The sequence below is a fragment of the Lissotriton vulgaris genome, chromosome 11, assembly GCF_964263255.1.
Source record: "Lissotriton vulgaris chromosome 11, aLisVul1.2, whole genome shotgun sequence".
Lineage (NCBI taxonomy): Eukaryota > Metazoa > Chordata > Amphibia > Caudata > Salamandridae > Lissotriton > Lissotriton vulgaris.
The window spans coordinates 276,565,608-276,571,607 of NC_141699.1; positions in this window are offsets into that span (position 1 = coordinate 276,565,608).

Genomic DNA, 6,000 nt, shown 5'->3' on the forward strand with positions numbered 1-6,000 from the left:
CAGTGACTCCCAGTGTTATCATGCACAGACTCTGTGATTATTAACTTCAGAGACACTTCTTTGCATGAGGACTGCCAGTGTTCATGCACCCCAGTCTGGGCTTGTGACACCCAGTGCACAGAATCCCAGGGTACAATCCAGCCTGTAACTCTCCAGTGCACTCAGACTCCCGGTGTGATCCTGCACAGACACTGTGTTCATGAACTCCAGAGACAGCTCTGTGCATAAGACTGCTAGTGTTCATGTACTCCAGTCTTGGCTCGTTCACTGACTCCCAGTGCACAGACTCTGTGCACCAGAGACACTTCTGTGCATGAAGACTGCCAGCGTTCATGCTCTCCAGTCTGGGCTTGTGACACCCTGTGCACAGACTCCCAGTGTACAGTCCAGCCTGTGACTCTCCAGTGCACTCAGACTCCCAGTGTGATCCTGCACAGAGTCTGTGATGATGAACTTCAGAAACAGCTCTGTGCATAAAGACTGCCAGTGTTCATGGCTTCCAGTCAGTGACTCCCAGTGCATAGACTCTGTGTTCATGAACTCCAGAGACACTTCTGTGCATCAGACTGCTATTGTTCATTCATCCAGTCAGGGCCCGTTCACTGACGCCCAGTGCACAGACTCCCAGTGTACAGTCCAGCGTGTGACACTCCAGTGCACTCAGACTCTCAGTGTGATCCTGCACAGACTGTGTTCATGAACTCCAGAGGCAGCTCCGTGCATAAAGAGTTCCAGCGTGCATGCGCTCCAGTCTGGGCTTGTGACACCCTGTGCACAGACTCCCAGTGTACAGTCCAGCCTGTGACTCTCCAGTGCACTCAGACTCTCAGTGTGATCCTGCACAGACTGTGTTCATGAACTCCAGAGGCAGCTCCGTGCATGAAGAGTTCCAGTGTTCATGGACTCCAGTCAGTGACATCCAGTGCACAAAAGCTACCAGCGCTCATGCAAGCCAGCCAGTGGCGCGTAATACCCACACGCCCAGTAATCATGCACTGTTCCAAGAGACAGACACCTCAATGCACAAACTTTCAGTGTCAAACAAAGAATCTCAGTTTAACACAAGCCTTTATTACCAAAGTGCAGTGACCCCATAAACAGCCGAAAAAACATGCTCTAAAGTGCACCAACCCCTAATGTTTAGAACAATCAGTAACACCGCAGTGCACACATACTCCCAGTGCACAGTTCAATAATGACCTCACAGTACCTATGGGTACAAGGTACCCATAGGTACGCAGTGAAAACAGTCAGTGACACTTGAGTGCCCTCCTCGTGTACAGCAGTCAGTTGCACCAAGTGCACACAGATGTGCAGTGCACATACATCCCTGCCTGTGCCGCCGTGCACACAGACTCCTGAAGCAGAGTGCAGCCCGTGACCCCCAGTGCACACAGACTCCCAGTGTGCATCCCACTCGGAGACACCAAGTGTACACGGATTCACAACCTACTGCTGTGAGTATCTGCACACGGTTCCAGTGTAAATCCAACCAACCAACCAGAAACAGTAGAGAGCACCAAGGGTGCAGTGCAAAGCCCAGGCGGTTATGCCATAGTGCATGCACACAGGCCTGCTGGTGAAATCTCAGTGCACACTGGCGATTGTGGTCTAGCCATTCACCAGCAGCTCCGTGCACACAGGTTGCAGTGTTAAGTCAAGGTAGAGAACCAGTGCAGACAGACACAGACTACTGTGTCCAGCTCAGCTTTTGACACTCTCGGGTACGAATTAGGGCCCTCATTTAAAGGTAGGGGTTAAGTTCTCAACTCTGTGCAAAGAGGAGTCGGAGCAGGAATTCTGGGCTGTGTGACCATCATCACATCAGCACTATTTTCCTCTGACAGAGTTAGGTAGGTCAAACCTGGCGACATGAACTGTACTGGGGCAAAAGGTGGAACTTTAGCAATTCCGGGGAACTGCACTCCATTTCTAAATGAAAAACATGGTTTTGGAGGCATTAACCACACTCGGTTAATACTTTATCCCGATTTCCGGCCCACGTGTCACAGGGGTCTGTCTATGTAAAATCACCTCAGTAACATCTTTATGCACACAGGCATCTTGCTGGGCACTCACCAAAACCCACAGTAAGTTGGAGTACAGAACGGCCAGTGACATCGCCATCACACAGAGTGCAGTGTAGAGTGCGGCGAATGATTTCACCGTAGACACGGGTTGCAAGTAAAAAGTTCCATCCTCCTAGCCCAGTGCAACACAGACTCCAGTGTCCTTTAAGTCTCACGTGGCCAGGGGCACCGGAATTTTGCAGCAATGAAGTACCAAATTGGGCAGCTAGGACGGATTAAATTATGTGGCAAGAAAAGGTAAATTATGCAGCACATTCTGTGACGGGTATGAAACTCATGACTCCTCTAACCCCTAAACCATCTATCCTCTTGGTCGCCTTCTGGGCCTGTCCTCTCACAGCCCTCGCTGCCACTGTGGTCCTGGGTTGCCATGGACACCCATCCCACCCTGCTCTTCCTCTCGCCTGGCCTCCATTAGACAGAAGAGGGGAAACCTCGCCTTGTCCTTTTCTTTCTTTGCTTTTTAAAACTGGAGTTTGGAAGGAGTCCAGGGCTGACTGAGAATGGCCTGCTGCAGAGTTAAAGGCACAGGGATCCTTTATGAGGGGAGGGGGAGGGCGAGGCATGGCACCAGTAAGTGGCGTGAGTAAGACATCAGTGCTGAGCGCCTGGAGGGGGCACAGGCGGGCAGGGACGGAGGGGCGGAGAAACAAAAGGAAAACATGGGGAGTAACCCTGCTGAACCCGGGGAGTCGGGGTGTGTGAGACATGAAGAGGGACAAAGGGGGTGTGAAAACGGAGTAAGATTACACGCCGGCCAGCTGGGAGCTCAAGGCCGCATCGGATACTCCCCATCCCGACGGAAAGTGAGACCCTAGATGCGAGACCCTTCCTGGGTGTCCTCGTGACTAGGCGGCACCCCGCGTGGGTAACGTGGTGCTACAACGGGATAGCCGCGTTACTACCGTCAACCTTAACACTCCAGGTGTTGCAAAGTAGTAGGAGGGTTATACACTACGTCACAGCGTATAACAGTAACTATTAGACAATATACACTTTATGTCCGGGAAGTCGGGCACCTGAATTATTGGGTTTCCACTAGCCAAAACAGTCAAAAATATTCTTTCTCAAAAACAAGGCACCAACCAGAGAAGAAGAGGTGGATTTTAGGGTGTCATGCTCCGCAATCATGGTGTCTAGTACAAAGGAGAAATGGCGCGCTGGAAGTATGTGCCCAAGCAGGCCATGGTTCAGGGTGAGAACAATGGAAGACTCGGCTAGTAGATTCAGTGGGAGTCATTGGTCAGTAGCCACCAAGGTGCCCTCAAGAAGGTTCAAAGTTTAGAGGTCGACGCGGACGCGCGCGCGCGCACATGAACGACCCCAGTGAAGGGCGAATTGTGTTGGACCATTCATGTCAAACACAACTAGGCACATATATATCCGCACGAGTAAAGACAAGGGGCCTTATTTATGAAGGCCTTGCGCCGCCGGTACGTCACTTTTTCCCATTTTAAAAGTGACGCACCGGCGGCGCAAGTGCTTCATAAATAAGGGCCAAGGACCCCAGTTATTGGTGCAGCAATACGCACAGCGGCAGGTCGAGCACAACTGGAGCGCGCGCACATCCCTTACACAAGGAAAGGTAGTGACCCTCTTTATGGGTGTGCAGAAATGCTCACAACATGCAGCGGCTCAGGGTGAACACACCTGGAGCACATTCAATTCCTTTGGAGGTGCAGGCAAGAAGGCAGGCCACTTGAATGATGTACTACTGCAACAGCAACGTTTTCTAAACAATTAGGAATTGATCACATTTGCCATATAATCCATCCTCTGCTGTGTAAGCTGCAGATTTTAACAAACACAATGTTTCGATCTCAAATGAATCACATATAGGGCTCTTGGTTTTATGGTGTTTATATTTTTGTCATTTTCGTCTGCATATATCCATATTTATTTTTTGATAAGTTTACCTGTATTTGTCCATATTTATTTTAGGTTTTGTGAAAAATAGAGGCTGAAATGTGTATATTTCTGCATTTATGTAGCCAGTTAATGGGCACTCGTGCCTGAACACCTGACAGGTTTCAATGATATCAATGAGATATATATATATATTACACACACACGCAGATGGTAAAATATGCACCAGTAAGAAAATATGCAAATTTTAGTATCAAGGTTGTAAAAATCTACTACTGTTTAAGGCTCTTTATTAAAATCCCTACATTGTTTTAATTCCCTTACCTGTCAACCTACCCAGCTATTCTCCTGGCCGTCATAATTGACAGCATATAGAATCACTCAAAAACAACCCAATTTCCGTTTTTATCCACATTTAAAAATAAATACAGACAGGAAAATAAATACAGAAAGACAGGAAAATAAATAGATTTTCTGTCTGTATTTATCAGTAAAAATCAGTAAACACGGAAAACAGGGAGGCTTAACCACAAATCACAAAAAACGTGACGTGTGCTATGCAGCAGAAGACCCTTCGCAAGGTTGGCTAGTTAACTATCTTTCAGTTGCTTACTGCTGCATTTGGTGGTTATGCTGGTACTAGGGAGGTGAAATCATTGCCCAGACTGTGTTACAATGTATAAAAATAACCAAATATTGAAGCAAAACTATCACAAAATATGCAACACTATATTGCATAATTTGCCTTTTTTTGCCACATAATTTGGTCCTCCACTGCCACATAATTCCAGTGGCCCTGCAAACAGCCTACAACACACCTGCCAACCTGAAGAACAATCTCACAGTGAGAGGAGGAGGTGTGGCCTTGAAGGAGGCGGGCCTTGTCCCAAGAAGTACCTAGGAGGCACTATTGAAACCCCCTCCCCCAAGCCCTCTCCCCCCCCCCCCCCCCCAAAAAAAGAAGTTTGCTGAGTCTGGTGCCAATGTCCTAGGGTGTTTTCACACTCCTCAATGGACATGGGCAGTTCAAAGCCCCTCGAAAACGAGATTAGAAACCACTATTTACAGTGGTTTTCAGCTCGGTTTCCCTGCCACAGTGTGATATCGGCTCCTCGCCGTGTGACGGGAGCTGATATCGTGTGTCACACCACCGCTCCGTGACCATCCCCACCATTCACCTCACAGCCTAGTAAGAGTGGGTAGTTACTACACTGTATGAATGGGGGGAAATCTTAGGTGTACCCCCGTTTAGCAGAGCTAAACTTGGTTGCCAGCCACCTCCAGTAGGCACATAACTTGAAGGACAAATAGAAAGCATGTATGTATATGTGATCGAACTAGCTGACTTCATCAAGTTTTTGCAGGATGAGGGTAGGCAAGCTGTCCTCATCCTGCTTGACCTTACAGCAGCGTTCGACACTATCTCGCATGTCATACTAATCAACAGAATGCGAGAGATCGGCGTGACAGGCACAGTCTTGGCATGGATTACATCTTTTCTTTCCAATAGGTCCCAGACTGTGTCCCTGGGTCCCTTTCTATCCAGCGAAAAATCCATCACATCAGGAGTGCCTCAGGGGTCCATATTAAGTCCTCTCTTTTTTAACATCTATATGGCGCCCCTCCTCGCTGTGAAAGAATCACATGGGATCCTCGTCACGTCATATGCCGACGACACACAACTTGTCGTCACCATCGACAAAAAGTGGTCGGATGCAGATCTACGTTTTCAAAACTGCCTCTCTGATGTATTCAAATGGCTGAATAAGAACCATCTAAGATGCAATAGTGCCAAGACAGAAATCATACCGCTGGGTAAAGATCTATCTTTCTGCCCGAAAGACTGGTGGCCCATGGGATCGTAGGCCCCCCCCAGTGCAGTACCATCAGCACGGAACCTTGGCGTGCAATTCGATTCACTCCTCTCTTTCGACGACCACGTCAGGATCACTGCTGGTCGCTGTTTTGGACTTACTAAATCTTTGAAAAATGTTTTGGATTTCCTCCCCATTGCAGCTAGAAAATCAGTCGCGGTAGCTTTAAT